Source organism: Vanacampus margaritifer, chromosome 6, assembly GCF_051991255.1.
Source record: "Vanacampus margaritifer isolate UIUO_Vmar chromosome 6, RoL_Vmar_1.0, whole genome shotgun sequence".
Taxonomy (NCBI): domain Eukaryota; kingdom Metazoa; phylum Chordata; class Actinopteri; order Syngnathiformes; family Syngnathidae; genus Vanacampus; species Vanacampus margaritifer.
Window position 1 is genome coordinate 15007967 of NC_135437.1, and position 19917 is coordinate 15027883.

The 19917-nt window shown below is 38.7% G+C and overlaps 1 protein-coding gene across 4 annotated transcripts in view; it reads left to right on the plus strand.

Moving 5' to 3' along the window:
- The window catches only part of kitlga (kit ligand a), a 72528-nt gene that overhangs the window by 35975 nt on the left and 16636 nt on the right, over window positions 1-19917 (plus strand). The gene's annotated exons all lie outside the window — the stretch shown is intronic.

Here is a 19917-nt window from a genome sequence, read left to right on the forward strand (position 1 = left end):
TCAAATAGATCCCGTGCCCCCGATTAGCCGCCATGTGTATTATCGGCTTACTTTTTCCTTAAATAGACACCTCCCTTTTCCCACCAGGAAAAACAAACAGCTAGTAGTAAGTTTTAATTACCTTGATTTTATCACTTTAATGCAAATATGTGGTAGGGAGCACTGACACCCCAGAGCAAACATTAGCTAGCGTAAAGAATATCCTGTTTCCACCAAATGGTCCTGACAAGTCTAGTTCAAGTCAGCACGGGTAGACTTTGGAATGATCAGTCCTGTTTTTGCTTGTGATTCCAGCGCCTATCAGTTTGGGTCCCAAAGAGTGAGTTTAGAAGGCTTAAGGAGGGTTCAAGCCCAGAGTTTCAATATCCTGGTTTCAAATGAGGTTTAGGGTTTCAAGCCTGGATTAGGGTTTCAAACTAGGGTTAGGTTTTAAATTAAGTTTTCAAACCAGAGTTAGGATTTGGATTTGAAACTAGAAAAATTCCTTAGAGTTTCAAGGCTGGGCTCACATTCTGGACAAGAGCTAGTTTTACAAATGCTTGTTTCAAGCCATGGTTCGAGTTTCTAATAAGCATTAAGGTTTAAATCTTTGCTTGATTTAAAACGTTGCTTGACTTCAAACTATAATTTGGTTTAGGGTTTCAAGCCTGTGCTTGGCTTGACACAAGGGTCAAGATTTCAAATTCGGATTTCAAGCCCTGGTTATGGTTTGTTAGGCTTTCAAATTAGGGTTTGAAGTTTAGATAAGAATTTTTAAGCCTCGGTTTGGCTATGAAGATTTTAAATTAGGGATTTAATTAAGGCTTTCAAGCAAGGCTTAGGGTTCCAAATTAATGGTTCAAGTCTTGCTTAGGGTTTAAAGTATGGCTTCAAATTAGACTTCAGATTTTGATTGTATAAATCAAATCAAACGGAATTGAATTCTGGAAACATAGAACAACGAAGACGATGTCGGATTAGGAAGAAGACTCTCTCCAGCCTCAAGTGTCTCCCGTCTGTCTGTCTGGCATCTTTTCCTCTTCATCCGTATTAGATTGAACGCTTTAAGTGCTCCTCAGCAGACGGGCAGAGCTCAAAGGCTAAATTGATTAGCACATGAAGGGCAGCGAGCAAACGAGAGTCCATCGGCGGGGAGAAAAATGCGGCATGCTTCCTGTTTTTATGCCTGTTTTGGTATTTCGCCTTTTTATTCTACCGCTCAGTGGTCCGATTTTTATCAACATGCTTGGTGATAATGACGCGAGGGCCATAAAAAACTTCAGAGGCGGTCTGGAGTTTCTTATCTTTATGGTTTTAGTACCAGCTACGAGTTGGACAGATGACTTAATGGCATTATGTTGAGTTGAAAGGAAACCAGAGTGTCGGGAGATGAGTTATTGTTTTGTTCAAAGCAAGCCGTCTAACTTGGCTGGCACGTTACTACTCACATGCAATGATTAAATCTAAAAATGTTTGCAATTTTTACATACTTCAAATTTTGTATCAATCAGACAGAATGCCTTCCAGAATGGACCACAGAAAATGTCTCTATAATGGCGGCTTCAAACAAAAATGGCGTCCTGTGTCTTTTTAATCGTGGCTTCATCTCTTTGTGGTTCCATTATGATAAACAGGCCTACCACATTTCATGTTGCCAGTGAAACTTTGGCCAAGATGTATTTGTGTTTTCTCCACTTCAAACGAAAGTTTACAGCTTTATGTGTCTTTTCAAGGCATGGTTTCCAGATTTTGTGGGTCCTTCCCTTGATTGGCATGTTACCAAAATTGATGTTGCAAATTGAAACTGTCTTCAAGCGTTTTAAGTTTTTCAAAACTCCTGGGGTGCACTAAGTGAACCAATGGCGACCCATGAAACTTCACCCGCATGCAATGACGATCCCCAAAAAAAGGAAAAGTGTCTGTGTAGTATACGCGTTTCAAGTTTGGTAGCAATTGGACAAAATCTCAAGGATAAGATATAGAAGACACCAACAAATGGCCAAAATAAGCCTAAAATGGCCACCTCAAATCGCAGGTTTCCTGTGTATTTTTTTTACCACGGCATCGTCCTTTTTCTGATTATTGTCTTCATATGTCTTCTTTTGTACCTATAACTTGGTCTCTTCATTCTCAATTCGTGTCACTTAAAAAAAATTGTGAGAAAGCAAAAAAAAAGTGGGTTTTTTAGGGCGCACTTTGCATTGCAAAAGCCATGAAATAGGAACCAGATAAGACAATAGGTCTCACTGTGTGAAAGGGGGCATTCAAGGACCAAACATGTGTATAAGTAACCCACACAGATCCCGAGGTGACAAAAACAAAACAAAAGCTTTATTGTCACTAGCTGAGAAGGTTGGAGACTGGCTCACGTCAGAAGATGGAACATCAGTCATGTGTCTTCCACTGCTTTTTTAAGCATGACTTCTTGCAACTACTCATGATGGATATGCCTACCAAATGTCATGTTGCTATGTGAAACTGGGGCTCAACTTTGCAAACCCTCTGGGTGCACTTCTGGTCCAGTGGCGAGTCACAAACTTTACCACTATGCTTTGCCCACGTGGTATAATGAAAACTACATTTTCACAGTTTAGGGTCAGCCTCTGTCTTAAATACATGAAATATGTTGGCTTTTGGTTGGCCTTGGACAAAAATCTCAACAAGTTGATCCTATGATGATCCTAAAATGTCCACTTCAAACCAAAAAGCAGACTTCCTGTGTGTATTCAGCCTTAAAATTTGTGTGTCTAATCATGATTGACCAAATTTTACATTGCTACGTCAAATCAAAGTCGTTTTAAATGCAGCTGGTGCTCGACCTACAAAGCAAACTTTCCCAACCAAAAAACAATCATTTGATATCAACATCTGGATGGTCTGGGCAGCCTTAATCATCTGCGCCACTAATCCTCGCCATGAAACGTATCGCAAAACAATGACGGAGGGCCGGAGATTAGCGTGAAATCACGGAACCCGTGTCATGCGAGGCCTTGCATGTTCCGCTTTATGGGATTATGGCCAGCTAATGATGCATTTTAGCGGCAACGGGGGAAGGGTCGACGTAGCCATCGTCCTCAGATCAGTCACGCAGACCATAGCTTGCTGTACAATGGGCCTCATTCACTGACAGTGCGTACATAGTTTTTTATAAATATACAATATTTATTAGTGCTGTCAGGCGATTAAAAATGTTAATCTAATTAATTACAGGATTTTTTATTAATTATTCTATTTTAATCTCATATCTGCTAAAGGTCCCCAAATAAAGAAGTTGAATTCTAGGACATTAAAAAATTGTAGTGCATGACTAATCAAGTGAATACACCAAAAAGAGAAGATTTGAAATATAAGTGTGCTTCATAAATGAAATTCAAAAGAAAAAGTTTAAGCACATTAACAATTAGGCCGTGCATTATTTTAAAAGATAATATAAACTTCAATTTTGTTTATAAAAAAAAAAAAAAAAAGATTAAAAACAATTTTTAATCTAAATTTCTACAAGGTGAGGTTTGGTGTATGAATGGCATGAGATGAACTAATCACATAAATAACACAAATTGCATTTTAAATAGAAACTAGTTCTAAGACATCATCAGTATTGTACAATATCAATATGTTAGATATGTCAATTCATTTATCAAAAAGCCTTGTATGTAACAATGTAATTTGGATTCCATAATGTAATGTAAATAATACAATGTTTTGATGGATTCAAGATCGATATACTAGGCAGTACTTTGGGGCCAGCAATCCAGTCTCACTGTTGTAGTTTATACAGATCCAAATCACCTTTCAGGCGCAATGTGACGTCACGCGCCCCAGACGATAGGTCGTAGTTGACCACATCCCGTAATGCTTCACTGTTCATTATGTAAATCATTTCTCTTTATTTATTGTATGTTACATAATGTGTAGCATTGTGTTGTGTGCCTGTTGATGAGCTAAAAAGGTGTATTGTAGCGCCTTTATTTTATGACTCGTTCACTATAAGTTTTGTTGCATGTGAAAACTATGCACGTACCAACCAGACAGTGGCAGTGTTTGCTCCTGTCTTATCTGAAGATAAACGTTCTACGGTTGTCCACAATTATTCATTTTGTAGACTTTGTTTTGTCATAAAGTCACGCATTGAATCTTTGAATTATAATGCCAATCACACTACTTTGTCAGATAGAGTGACAAATTTGACTTCTAGTTAGTCGAAATTGTAGCCAATATTGAGTAATGTGTTAGTGTTATCACTGAAAACGCATATAATGAGGGACTATCATTTACCCAACAAAAATGATTTTAATGAAATTCACTAACGAGTTGACTATTGTCCTAAATAACTTTGAAAAGGGCACCTCTCACTTCTACCTTTGTTCCGTTCAATTGCTTGTAAGTGCTCCATGTACTGTTCAGGTATGCGTCTGTGTGTTGGCAGTCGACTGCGCGAGTTCCTGCTGGGATCGAAAAATCAATCAAACCGCTCATATTAATCAAGTGCAGGTGCTACAAATCTCAAACAACACAAAGGCACAATTTCCGTTGGTTTAGCAGACATGGCTTATCGCTTCCAACACTAATTTCATGAATTTTATTGGCTAATGCTCTTTGCTGCGCTATATTTATGCCTCACTAATACTATTTTAACAACTTGTGCAGTATTTGTTTATTCTGGTTCTTAATTAGTTTTCCCCATGTATGTTTTGCATAGAGTGTAATTTAACTTGATTAATTTAGAATTAATTAAAAATAATAATGATGCATCAGATTTATATAGCGCTTTTCCAAACACTCAAAGCAGGGGCGTAGCCAGGAATGTTTCATTGGGGTGGCCAGGGTGAAACCATGACTCGTATAGGGGTGGCCATAACTTCATACCCGAAATGTCTAAATAAGTGGTTGTTAACCATGCAGCCATATTGTTCGCACGCCGACCTTGGGCTGCAAGCACCAACTAGTGGGCTGCATAAAATAATTTCAGATCATATGTTATGAATTCAATGCATTGGAGCTGTTACAATTGTCAATGAGTTGCTAAGTTACAATAGAGCTTTCTGCCACTTGGCGGCAATAAGACAAATGTCAGTTACTGACCTGTACACAATAGAAAAGTAGAAAAGGAAACCAAACAGCAAAATTCATGTTGATTTTACACACATTTGTTCAAAACACTGAACATTAAACATGCAAATAAATAAACAAAAACAAGTAAAGTATGCCCTTTCATGGACTAACATAGCACTAACATAGGCTGACATTCAGGCAACATGACAACTGTGTCCAAAAACACACCCGCAGATGCAACACAGTAGTTGATTAAATTTATTTATTTTTTATTCAAGGATTGTAAACTTGGGTTTGTGTGAACGGCACATGTGTAAGTTCTGAAAAGTTTATGGAATTATGTTTCTATTTGCTTCAGGAGCTGAGATATATTGTTGAATATCCAGGATCCAGTGTGTGTGGGGGGAGGGGGGGGGTGCCATGGCCACCCCCTGACCACCATGTGCCCCCCTCATTGACTCAAAGACACTTTACAGTGGACCCATTATTCATGCACTCACACATTCACACTGTGGTGGCGGTAAACTACGTTAGCAGACACAGCTGCCCTGGGGCAGGCTGACGGAAGCGTGGCTGCCAGTGTGCGCCTAGGGCCCCTCCTACCACCACCAAACATTCACACCTTTCATACATGCGTGTGAAGTGTCTTGCCCAAGGACGGGCAGAAGGGAGAGCGGGGATCGAACAGCCAACCTTCTGGTTACTGGACGCCCGTCTCTACCCCTAAGACACAAAATGATTAACATTGTTACAGTAACTTCATTATTTGTCAACATTCTGCTCGATTTTTGTCTTCTGCTCAGAACCCACTTGTACGATGAGCTGACAAGTTTCAGTTAAAAATAAATACCCACTAATTTTTTGGGCAGGCAAAAATTCCGAGACGTCTTCGGGTCCAAATTATCGGCATGTTTCAAAGTTAACTAGCACAGATGGATATTTTATTAGTGAGAAAATCCTTGGGGGCCATTTTTTATTATTATTATTATAAATTTATTAGCATTGAAGGATTCCGTTTTTTTTTTTTATTGTTGTTGCTGATTTTAAATTTAAAAAAGTTGTTTTACATTACAGTAGTGCTTGAAAGTTTACATTCCCTTGAGGTATGTAAACTTACGAGCGCAACTGTAGATGTACAAAAGCTTAACGTTGCTTAATGACACAAAAATGCTATGAATCGTCACCAAAATTCACATCTCGACTCAAAAATGACAAAACAATTGCCACGCTATTTGGATTTTATGGGCAGTAAGCTGTTTTCTCACCAAACAGAGTGCAAGTAAGTTTGTAAGTTTGCATACAGGACCCCTAGGGTATATAAACTTTCAAGCACAACTGAAAGTATTGTTGACACAGTGAGATTGTTGATACCTGATGTTTGAGTGTTGATATTGCACCGTGAGAGAAGATGTAATAATTACAAATGAAATAGGATGAATTTTCTGATGTTTAGTGACTTCTCTGATGCTCCTACTAACAATTGTTTAAAAAATATATATATAATTTAAACGCAGCTAATTAATTTAATTCCAGACAAGAAACAGACAACATGAAATGAATCAATTTAACGATGTTTTGTTTCTGAATATAAAGGAGCCAGCGAGAAGTCAATCATAGAATCAGTTGCGTTGAACTTTGCCAAAGACAATTCCGTAGCATTTATACATTGCCAAACATTGATTTATTCACATTGGAAGAATTAGCACCGGACATATTTACTTCCAAGCTGCAAGTATTTTGTTGCATCACTTTGCATAACTCATAAAAAGCCAGCCAGTGCAGTTTGACTATTCATTTTGTTAAATTGCTTAAATGTTAATTTAATAAGGATCGTGTTAACATGCATCATTTGACAAAAGGGAGAGTCGCTTATTTTCATATTATCTGTGGGAAAAAAATATTTTCTGTTACTTGTGTGGACGTTGATGAAAACGTATTTTGAAGCTTGTCTTGTTTCAGGAGAAAGCCATTCCCGTCAGTAAAATAAAACCGCCAGAAGCCTATTTCTGCGAGTGGGAGGAAAAGAATTTTGTTGTTATAGTTTGATAAGCCTTTTCACGTCAGACCACCTTCAACCAAGTCGCAACAGGAAACTAAAAGTTTACTTTCTAAAGGTTTATTTATTTGTTTATTTTTCTTGACTTGTACTAAACGGGTAGGTTGTACTGGAGGGGAGGGCTGGGAGGCTTGCGGTGGGTGCTAGGTAAATTTCTACTGGCAGAAATAGGCTTCTTAAATTTATATTTATTTTTTTTTTACTGGCAGGAATGGGTTTCCATAGAGTAAAGCAAATCCCGGAAGGGAAAAAACACATTAAAAAAAGAAAGAAAAAGATTTGATTTGGAGATTTGGTTGTCATTTGGGTTTTTGTATTTGTGAAGGAGGAATAAAAAATAAAAATAAAGTTTTATGAAAAAAGTTCTGAGATTTATTTTTATTTTTTTAGATGATATTGGCCAGCTGTAACTACATAATGCACCAGTTGTTTTATTGTTTGCTGTTTTTTCTCTTTGTTCTTTTTGTCGTTGTGTAACACTAAGATGTTGTTGTCGTTCCAGAGGCTGGGTAAAAGGCGGGCTACAAATAGTTTTGAGTTTCTGATGTTTTCTTCCCTGCTAAATTAACCAGATACGGCAGGACAGGATTCAAAAACCTCTCTCACTTCGAACAAGGCTCGCTTGGTTACACCTCTCTCTCTTTTGCGCTCATGACATGCGCAGTACACTAAACACTTCAGCATGTAAACTAAAATACAAAAACAAAAGTAATAATTCAAAAAACAAATAATACACATAGGCAAACGTGTTACATTTGTTTAAATCTTTTTCTTTCCCGCTTTGTCTGCTTTTGTGTTGAGCAGCATAGTGGCTAAATGTTAACGCCACAACATAAAAAGATGTTGTTTTTTTTTACTTAGGGTTATTTTAATTTTTATTATGGACCAATCAAAAGTATTTCGAATGGTTTGCTCTCTTTGATGGTGTAATTTTAATGGTTGAATAAACTTGCCGTTTTGGGGGTTTATTGAAAAGTGACGATTTTGGAGGTACAAGGTTTCAGCTTTCGGTTTTCAAAATTAAAAGCAGCTGTATCTGGGAAGATTCATTTTGAAGTTGACCTTTGCACAACGTTGACGGTGTGTTACCATCATGCATAGCATTCTACGGCTAGCTTGACTGTCTTCTGACTATGCACACAAATACTTTTAAACGGTTACCCAAGGCAGAAAAAAATCCTCAAACATAAAAAAATAAAAAATAAGAGGTCCTCATATTACTTGAAGACTCGTTTCACCCCTCGCAACCTTAAATTGAACCCTCTTGGATCAATGTAACATGAATTTAACGTGATAAAGAATAGCGTGCATGCATCAGACCAGAAGTAACCAAAACAGTCCAAATGGCCTTTGGCGCGTAAAAAGAAAAATAATAATATATGAATGTAGAGAATATTTGGCAGAGGTGCATTGCTTTTCCTGGTTGCTTTCCCTTCAGATAAGAATCAAATTCTTGATCAACAGCAGGCAATTTGTACAAAACACCCAGCTGTTATTTATCATTTAGCAACAATTCCGAGACGATTGAGTTGATGATGGGAATCCAGCGAGGTGCACATGGACCCTCATAGTTGAATCCTCAGCGTCATCGCTGCATGTCAATACAAATCAAATCAAATCAATCATTTATACGATTAAACCCCATGGCTAAAGCCTCTTTGAACTACTTGAACTTGTGACTTGCTGGCTAATTAAAGGTCTGTACATCTATCATCTTGGCACCGGCTGTGTTTTCCAATTAAGCGTCTTCCAAGAAAACAAACCGACTAAAGCAGATTTGCACGCAGTCCTGCATACCAGCGTGATACTTACGATAAAAGTTGTACTTCAGGGCTCCTTTGGCCTTTGGGATTTGAAAACAGCATGACCTTATATGTGTACTTTAGAAATGTCAAAATAGTTCATTTTAATTATAAAATAATAGTTCAGGTTGTTGTTTTAAGAAACTGGATTGTAATTATAAAACTAAATCCAATCAGAAATCCAAAACTGTTTTAATATTCAGTATACATTTTATTATGATAATTTGACCAATTATTCAATATATAGAATTGTTTTTTTTATTTATATAAAAAAAATTACCCAATTATTTACTGAGGAAAATGTTTTCATTTCATTAACAAATAAAAATAAGTGCACCCATTTAAACAAACTAATTATTGGGGGGAAATTTCTAAGATATTGCAACAAAAATAGTACTTTATTATAATAATGACTTTAAAAAAATATTCCCAATTTTAATCATTATAATCATATGTTATTTACAGTTATTTCAGTGTTTCATACACCATGTTAATACTTGGGCGAGCCACCCAAGTAAATTTCAAATCTGTGGGAAACACTGTATTTAATTAGTTACGGTAACTTCTGAATAAATAAATAAATAAAGTTTTGATCCAACAATTTGGATGTCACGAAATTTTCAGGACTTGTGCAAATGTAAATGTTCAGTGGAAGAATGAAAAAAGAATGAAGCAGGCCATCAATGTGTTGCCCCTGGCCCAAAGTTTGCCGACTCCATGTTCTTAGAAATCTACAATGAAGCAGTACTGCAAAAATAAAGGCGTTTTATATACCGAGTCATCATTTTATAAGATGACTCATAATGTTGCCAGAATTCATTCATAAATATACTGTAAAACAAACACATCGCTAATAAAGTTGAATGCATTATAGTAACTCCCGTCTGTTTTACTGGATTTTGACTGATTTTGCAAGGCCCACAGAATATTGTGTTCTATTGCTATAAAAACATGTAACCTATCAAAAGAAAGATTAGAGTCTTTTCTTTCATCAGGAGCAAAAAATATATTTGTATCTGTTTCTATTTTGCAGCAATTAGCATTAGAATATAGCTAAGTTTCATTATTATTCACATTCCTGGTGAAAACACTGACAAAAAGAGCTTGTTGCAACATGGCCCTGGCTGATCTCTTATACTCTGCTGCCACCTGCTGGTCATTTGAAAAAAAAAAAACCTACCATTGCTTTACGCCACCTCTTCATGTCAGAAGTTGCATCAACGCCTTTGGTTTGCTCTTGCATAAATAACCAGGAGATAATTATTTAAAAAAAAAAAAAAACGTGGCAGGCATGGCATAAATCTGTGCAATGTTGGGCTAGACTTTGTTTTGGTATTGTCACAGATGCACAATTTGGCATTCGTTTTTGTTGTTGTTTTTTGGACTTTTGGGGTGTTACTGTGAAGACACGGATTTGCTTGAGTCCTACGGCAGGTTGAAGCGCACAAATGATGTGGAAAAAATGTCTGAAAAAGATAACAATAATGTGTTCAATTATTTGATTTCTGTAGTGAATCAGGGGGTTCAATGCAAGCTGTTATATTTCAGAATAAAATATGACGACATCCACCACACGTCAGCCTGCACCTCGAGGAACTTCACCAAAATCACATTCCATTACCAGGATACTAGGAAATCAGGATACGCCCATTTTTATGCTTACTGTGCTCTCAAAGAATATATTGTAGAGCCCATTTTGTTGTGTTTTGCCCTAAATTACTAAATACGCCTCTTGCTGAGGGACTGTTGATCACAGCACGCACCGTTTCTGCCTTTGGGGTAGACTGTGTTAGAGCCGCCAAAATTAATTGATTCATCGACAAGTAATTTATTATCAAATTAATCAACAACTATTTTAATAATCGAGTAATCGTTGGGAGCCATTTTTTTATTTAAAATGGTCAAAATCCTCTGATTTCAGTATATCAACAGTAATTGTTCACTGATTTCTGTTGTCTTTAATGAAAGACTGTGTTTAATCAAAATAAAACATTTGCAAACATCTGTTTTTACTTTGGAAAACAATGACCAAACCGGTCATTAATTCTTAAGAAAGAATTAAGACAGAACATACACTTTAAACACTACAGGGAGTCCTCAAGTTACGGCGGACTTCCGTTCCTACGCTGGCGATGTAACCCAAATTTCTATTTAAGTCAGATTTCCCAGTTAAAGTTGATATTTACATCAAAATACGTTGTACAGTAATTTTAAAAGAAAAATATTTGCGTGACCCGGAAGAGCCGGAATTAATATTTCGTGTTTCCGCACATACATTTATTGCTGACAGACGGCACAGCGGAGCTAATTCAAACTTAAACATAGAAATGTGACGCGCGACCTGCTTTATGGACGTAAGTTACAACACAACTTTAAATAACTTTAAAATGCCGTGATTACTTTGTGAAATTAATGAAAAAGAAGGTGCTACGGATGAGGCACAGGCGCCGTAAAGTCGAAACGCGAGGACTCCCTTTATTTCAATCCTTAGCGCTGCAAAACATGCTGGGAGCGCCTTCAGACTCTCAGCGGCGCTCGCTACATCAATATGACGGCGTCCATGGTTGCGGCGCGCGTCACATCCTTCTTTTCTTTTTTTTCTCTTCGAGAGCTCAGTATTGTTCATTCGGTAATTTTACCAAATTTTTTTTGTGTATGTGCGTGAGCATGTGCGTGTGTATATGTGTGTGCGTGCGAGTGAGTGTGTACTCATTAGTTCACCTAAAACCTTTTAAAAATCCCATACCGTTCACCTAAACCGAATACTTCAGAATCCAGCTAGAGTCATGAAGTTGTCAGGAGACCCGAGGAAGGATCAAAGAAAAGAAAGTGAAATCCAGCACCGACCAGACATTGCCCACCAGGTTACCAACCAGAGTCTTTCACCAACCCCAGAAACTAAATTCCAACAAATTAGGGGAGACCTCAAGAGACCAAAGGAGAGACTGAGGAAAGGAAGGAAGGACAGACGAAGCAGAGTGAGATCCACAGACATCAGCCTCCACCGATTCAATGACCAGAGGAAGAAGCAGATTGTGTTTGAATTTTGATAGATGCTGGTGTGGTGGATCTGGCATGCATGAAAACCTCCACCAAAGAGGGGAGCCGTCGACCCCGGCCAGGACAGAGCAAGCACAACCCCCCAGGGCCCCACAGGCCACGGCAGCGCCAAGGGACAACCCCCAGGCCCCACAGGGGCCACCGGCCGGAAGGTCAAACCCAGGAGCCAGGAGCACCCCCCAGGCCTACAACCCCCGCTCCCCCCCACGATCTCCGCTAGACTCTCCACTTAATATGTTGCTCTTACCGGCTGTGCCTTGCAGGCTGATCACTCCACAGCTGTCAGCGATACTTAAGAGTGCAACACGGTGCTGCTAGCTATGCTAACTGTAGGGCTGATTTTAACGGTGGCATTCCTTAAATGCTCCGGGCGCAACAGGTGGTCTCTACCTGTCAATGTGCAAATTATCTTACAAGATTTATTTACTTTCTACATTCTCTCCGTTCTTTATTTGTATAATTTTAATTTCTACTTTTATTCATATCAAATAAACTTAATATGACGTCAATATACTTTAACTGTTCATTTTTATTTATTTGAATTTCTATCATTCTCTATAAAATTAAAAGAATGTTTCAGACCACTGCTTTGACTTCACAGTCCTCGATGCACATTCCGACGGACTTTCCGACTTCCGACGTCAGATTGGGGTATCGAGGCTTGGGAGGTAAATGTTGACGGTACCACAAATCCCCTCAGAATAACGTTTTTGTTTTTTTAAGCTGCTGAACTCAAATTTGCTTTGAGACCACCTCACTGCTGTTCCAAAAGATTGAACCAAATGGAATGGAAAGCCTTTATTGTCACCGTATGGTGCACATGCAGCAAAATTGAGGTTATGAAAACAAGACAAGTCGTAAAGAAGACGACGAAGTGACTCTTGACTTTTTCCTGTCAGAACTCAGTGGGTTGCCACAGCGAGTCGCTCACACGATATGTTTGGACGGAGAGGGAGAGAGAAAAAGTCGTGATATGAGCAGAGCAGGGAAAGCGACGGAGACGGACTAAACTTCAACCGTCGCTTTCATTGATGTCATGTTGAAATGGTCTCGTTGAGTGTATAAACGTTCCATCTTCTTTTGTAGCACTGGCTCGCTGGTGTTTCAAATCAAAATGTGAGTTGAATCACTGAAGCTAACGGCTGACAGTTGGCTGGACGAGCTATCGATTTGTCTTTAATTAAAAAGTCACTTGGGATGATATTTCTATCTCTAACTCTTACTATTAAATATACCTATTACACATACCACATTGTCACATGTGAAGAATGAAGTTTTATTTTGGGGAAACTCGTAAGACGCCGCTTGTGATGTTGTGCATCTGGTCCAGAGTAATGTTTTGGACCAACATCTGTTGTGAGTTTTCAGCTCCTTGTTGGAAAACACAAAGTTCTGCAAACAAATATTGAAAAGCTGAACAGTTGAGCATGAGGTCAAAAGTTGAGGGGTCAAATTAAGTTCACTTCTAAACATTATAGTTAGGTTCATCCTTTAAAATTGTGTATGTACTTCCAAACTATAGTTGTCTTGGCTGACTTGTACATCCTATAAGTGTCGCACGCATGCAGTAATAACAGATGTTCTGTATTTGATGTTACAATTACAATCATATCACAGCTATTCATTTCCTAATTAACGTGATGAAAGCGTTTGTCACATTAAATCTAATTCACAGAATGTCTAATTATATTAGTGTCAAAGTCACTGTTGTGCAGAAAATGTACCTTTTCACAAAAAAGCTGAATTTTTCCATTATAGCTTGATGTCACTCAAATGACCTATTTTTAAATAGTGATTACTAAAGAATGGAAAAAGGTAGAATCATACTTTTCTTTGTAATGAGAGAATGGAATCCTATTTTTCATTTGGTATCCACCATGTTTACGTAGTCATAGCGCACAATATTCTGTTTGCCTTGAAAGATGAGTGAAAATGCTCAAGAGTGTGTGCAAAGCGGTCATCAGAGCAAAGGGTGGCCATTTTGAAGAAACTAGAATATAAAACATGTTTTCAGTTATTTCACATTTTTTTGTTAAGTACATAACTCCACATTTGTTCATTCTTAGTTTTGATGCCTTCAGTGAGAATTTACTATGTAAATAGTCATGAGAATAAAGCAAAAACATTGAATGAGATGTGTGTGCATGTCCAAACTTTTGGCCTGCACTACATATTTTTTCCAGAATGCATCATGTGGCGCAGTTAATGAAGTTATAGGACATATATATATATACTGTATATATATATATATATATATTTGTTTGTGTTACCAGTAGCTGAATGTGTCAGATTCAGCACGTTTATGTTTGATTTATGTTAGTCTTTGTTTTTATTTTCAACAAAATCAGTATGCATTTCCGTCGACTAATGAAGACGAGACGAAAATGTGTTTCACTTAATAAAAACTAGATTAAAATCTATGGACATTTTAGTTCATGAACAAAATAATTGATTTAGTTCATTCTTGTCTGTGCTAATTGGTCACTGTGACAATGTCATGTGACACACAGTGACACACCCCCTTTCAAATCTGCAGCTAGCGAGTGCAACATGCACAAACATGGGCCGGACAGGAGGTGGAGTCACGCTGAAAGGTAAAAAAATCAAATCAAATAAATTATAGTTCCAACGTAACATTAACCCAACGGCCATAACGTTCCAACAATAATGTTAATCCGACCGCTAACTAATACTGGCTAACTTACCTCATAGTATGGAGCCATAGCCACTTGTTGACATACTGTAATTGAGAGAGAGACATTTTATGTGAAATAGTTTTAGATCTGAAATGCTCAACATTATCCGCTGACAAAAAAAATATACATGGGTAAAATGATTGTCCTGACTAAAACGTTGACAGTTTTTGCTGACTAAAACTAGACGAATAAAATTATGTTTTCTTGGACTAAAATACAGATTAAAATGCTAGATTTATAGACATTCTTGCGTCTTCTGTACTTTCAGCTGTTATTGGTTGCTATGTGCATTGATCATTTGTGAACTCGAGGTGAAGACTCTTGGGTTACTTTTTAACCAAGTTAGCTAGTTCCCCGACCGCGCTAGCTACTAGCGCTAGCATGTTACAACAAAAAACAATAACAACATTCATCACTTGCTTTCATACTTTTTTACAACAATTTCAACTTTTGGGCTACTGGGAAAGGAAAATAAAAGACCGTAAGGAGGTTATTTGGAGAGATCTCAAAATTGGAACATTGTGATCACCAGATCTATTTTTAGCCAGAGCTAGCCACAGCTAGAGGCTCACATGTAACTTTTTTACCAACTTACAATGACACTTACCTTAATCAAAATGGTCAGAACACACTTTGTTAGACTTTGTTGTTTGGAAATCCTTTCATCTTTGCAATTTCGGACACTTCTTTGTCCGTTAACATTCGACTTTCCATGAACCTGTTAACGGCACACAATGTGGGGCAAATGACGTCATGTAAATACTATCTATAGCCTGTTGTTTTGAAAACAATTGTCACTGTACAACAACTATTTTATACCGTACTCACACGTTTCCCTCCACGTGTTGAAAGTAATCTGTCATGCCATTTTCTCAAATTCCTGGCTTCAGAGATTTCACAGGCGTAACAAATGCGTGACAGCCGCTATGTAAAAAAGGTAATAAAAACGGCTTTTAGATGTGAAAAGTTCCAACACGTAATGGAAGGGTTCGAAGCAATTTTACGAGGGGGTATCTGAGGCCTAACAGAGGCATTATGACACCTATGTGAAAGGGTGTGCTGAGTTAAACATCGGAATCTCAGCTCCCTGTCGCTCGCAGCTTTGACAGACTGTATGAAAGGTGCTTATGTGGATTATGTGATTGTACGTTTGAGTCAGTTAGCTTTCTTGTTGGCCCCAGCGGAGTCTATCAACAAGACGCCTCGCAGGGATTTCAGCACATCTTTAAAGAATAATAAGCTTTGTTCTGAAGACTACGTGTGTTTTGGCTGATTTCCAAACATTGAAGCAAGAGTATTTGTCTTGCAGTCTTAGCAGCTAGTCATAGATTTCCCCCTTTCAAGCCATCCCTAAAACAACGCTTGGGATGACAATTAGGATTTGAATAACATCCCGCCTGCTCTTTGTTTTTGTTTTTACGGCTTTTTTGCGTCCTTCCTGCTGCCTCGGACGCGAGCGCCGCTCGCCGTTCTTCCTGTTGTGAGCGACGCAAAGTGTGGACGTAAGCACTTTTCACGCAAATTGCAACAAGTCGCTGCGAGATCAGTGTGGCAATCCAAAAAGAACATCCCCGACAAGGCTCAACTTGCTGGGAGCTTCAGGTACCGCCTTAGATAAACACCTGCAGTGCATCTTGGGAAACAATCTCTGACTTAGTTGACACAGTGGTTCGGGTGATCTTGTTTAAACATAAACGTCAGTCCTTTCAGACCAAAAAGATATGAGCATTCTGAGATGTTTTGTGTAAAGTAAAACATGTAACCTGTCGCTCACTTTTCTTGTGGGAAGACAACAGAGAATCGGAGCCCTGATACTGGCACTGATATTGTTTCCTACATGATGTCAGCTTGCTTGCTACTTATTTTAATACACGAAACAAAAACACACGTTAGCTTCTGTTCCAAATGTGTTGCTTTGAACATATTTATTGAACATGGGTATGAATTAATAATCATCATCTCATGTGGTGAACAGAATTGTGATTGAAGGTTTTTGTGGGCCTCAACAGATTTTGAGATTTAAATTTTTGGGGAAAAATTTGCAAAATTGTTCATCAGCTTATGTCCATGACTGTCATATTGCTTAAAACACAAACACAATTAATTGGTTTGCTTTCTTTGAGGAAATCTGAGCGTATTTTTAGTTGAGACTAGGGATGAGCGAGGACCGATACCAGGTATCGACATCGGGCCGATACCAGGCCACATTTTATGGTATGGGTACTCGCGATGGATATCGATACTGGTATCGGCCTCCGCTCTTGTGGCCATTTTTTCAGACAGGAACTGTCAGTAAGACAGGGGAGAATGAAAGTTTTGTTCCATCCGTGACCCGTGTCTTTCTCATTTCATCACTTCCGGCAGCGCCATTTTGTTGTACGTTTCTGAGAATAAGTAAGTACTCTTGTTGTAATATTACTTATATCTGTGGTTCATATATGTTTGTGGCTCTCGTATCTTTTACATTTGCAGTGCGCTTAATTGCCTCATTAACGTCGTTGAGCTGCGGTGCTAAAATAGAATGGAGTCGTTTAGGGCCCTCACAGATGCTAATTATGGCTCTTATACACACTACACTATATTTGTAATGGGGCTTTTTCATTTCCCTATGGGTTTAATGTATTTCTATAAAAGTGACGTGCGGTCAGGGTAGGCAAGGTAGGCACTGCCTGCCCCAGGCTAAAATGAAAGTTGAAAGCGTTTGCCTTTTTCTATTTATTTTAATTATTTCTTTCATTTCAGAAAGCTTACACTACCTATACTGTAGGTTTAAAAGTGACAACATTTGGTGATTTTCATACCTCAATTAAAAAGAGAAAGATTGGCTTTGTGGATGTGCTTCGATTAACTGGCTGTTTCACTTTACATGGTGTTTGCCATTGCTATTGCTAGCTTGATTTTGTGAGGAATTGGGCTGTTTTACAGGGAGATATTCACTTCATTACATTCTTTCCGGGCATCCGGGCGGGTTTGAAATTGTCCATTTTTCGTTGTGCGGCAAATGGGAGGCAGAGTGCACTGCAACGTTTACTGTGGCTTGTAGACTGCGCACTGGCTGACGGTGGCCCAGAACTTTAGCTAGTGGCAAGTGTTGAGCTGCCGCGCCGGAGGCGACGGGCACGAACCCCGCTCGAAGTAAAATGTAAGACTTCAAAAGAGAGTAATGTTTTTTATTTTGTTTTATTTTCTCCCCATACAGAGAAGGCATATGTTAAAATAGTTTGAATGTATGGCATCTTGTATCTGACAGTGAGTATCAAGTATCTCGAGGTCAGGCTGAGTGTCCTCTTTTTTTTGGAAATGAAAATATGAAAGTTGTTGTTGTTGAGAGGCAGAAATAGAGGATTTGGACTCTTTCAAATCTTTTTCAACGCCTTTCCATATAATTGCTGACAATGTTTCACCCATTTTTTTTAGTTTAGCGTAGCCATTTGAAATGTTCATTTTTTGGCTACTTCTTCATTGCTGTCATTGCATTTTACCGCAAGCAGTTTGACAGAAGGTCCGTGTCATTTTTTTGGCTACACAGAATGCGCAACAACGATTATTTGTTCATAAATCTTAGTTCACTCCTGAAAAATGTGCCTCGCTCCCCACTTCTGACAACATGGCTACGTCCCTGCAACATTTAAGCTAAAGTATGTTTTTTCTAAACATTGGCAACAATTGAGTTTTTAATCAAGAGTACCATAAGTGTTTATGCAATCACTCGTCATTTTTGTGGCCAGTTTTGGTGACCTCCCTCGCTTGCAGGGGGAGGAGGGCTTCGAGCGCAGTTTGTCCAGACTTGGCATTACGGAAAAGGGAACAGACTCGCGGAGGTGCATGCATGACAACTGATCAACTTCAAGATCTCCCATGCGGAAGATGTGATGTGGGCAATTTAAAACAGCCTTGCACCCATGACCCGTTGCTAGAAGTTTTTTTTTTTTTTTTTTTACAAGACCACGGTACAACTTAATGTATAGTTTAATAACAATAACTAGTTTTTAATCAACCTGCATATTTTTGTAAATGTCAATGTCATCTGAATCTTCAATTAATCAAAGATGTTTTCTTAAACTGACAATTAGGTTTTTAGTCACCTAATTGACAACAACTTAACATGAGGTGCTGGTTAAATCTGCGCAGGGGTTGGTTTGACTGCGTTTTGGTATTTTCACATACACATTCAGCCTGCTGCAGTACTTGACTTTTTTTTCTCCTTAAAATCGGCTTACAAGAGAAACAGATTCGCTGGATTGAATTCATCAAAATCCCGTTAACACTCCCTATGCTAATTGTTAATAATTCCAGTAGGTGTATAGTTTAATGACTTTCAACCACTAAATTGCCACCAAACGCCCACCATGGCACAGAGCGCTCTGGCCAATTCCCAAACAGGCAAAACAAACCTAACATACGTCTTTTGTTAACAGAAAACAACAGTTAACTGTTCAGTGTCAACAAGGGCAGAGCTTGTGTGCGCTTGCAAAAACAAAGCGCTCTCATGTGCTTTCTAAGGCGATAAATGATGTTCCCCTCGAAACGTCAGATCTGGAAAGGCATCCTTCATGTGACTGTCAGGCACTGAGCGGATCCGCTTTGTGCTGTCCTTGGGCAAGAAACTCACTGATCTCCGCTGTGACTGAGCAGTATTTGCGTAGCGGAGGCCACGCCCGCCCGCCGTTACATGCCGTCATCTGATAGCTTTCGCTTCATGTCGCAACCCAGTGGATGCTAAGAGCCCTCGGGGAGCCCCGCCGCCGGTGGTCGGGAAATACTTTCCAAATGAAACCAGACCAAACAGCCGCAAGCGTTTTAGAGTCAACTTGGATTGATGTGGAAGAAGCCTGCTGGGCAGGCGAGCTTGAGGCTGCTTCGACGCTTGTTCAGGGAAAGTTGTAGCTATTTATCCGGTCTGATTTATTCCAAAGTTCAAAGGCGGGAATTAATGATAAGGCTGCTGCCTTGCAGTGCTGAAGTTCTGGGTTTGAATATTGGCTCCAGTCTTCCCGTGCAAATGTGGACTTGAACAGAGAAGTTTTATGAGGAGTGAGGGTTCGAGGGGTGGTCAGTGACCGCTGGTGTCTGTTTTGTTAAGCACTTGCAGTGCTTTTTAAGTATGAAAAGTGCTACATAAATAAAGGCTTGATTGATTTGATTGATTAACTTGCGCTCTAAAAAAGGAAAATCCCCCAGACATGGCAATCAAAACAACATGTTCATTAATCAAATGCTAAAATTAGCTAATGATAACAGCTGAAAAAATGACACCTTTACTTTTATCTTG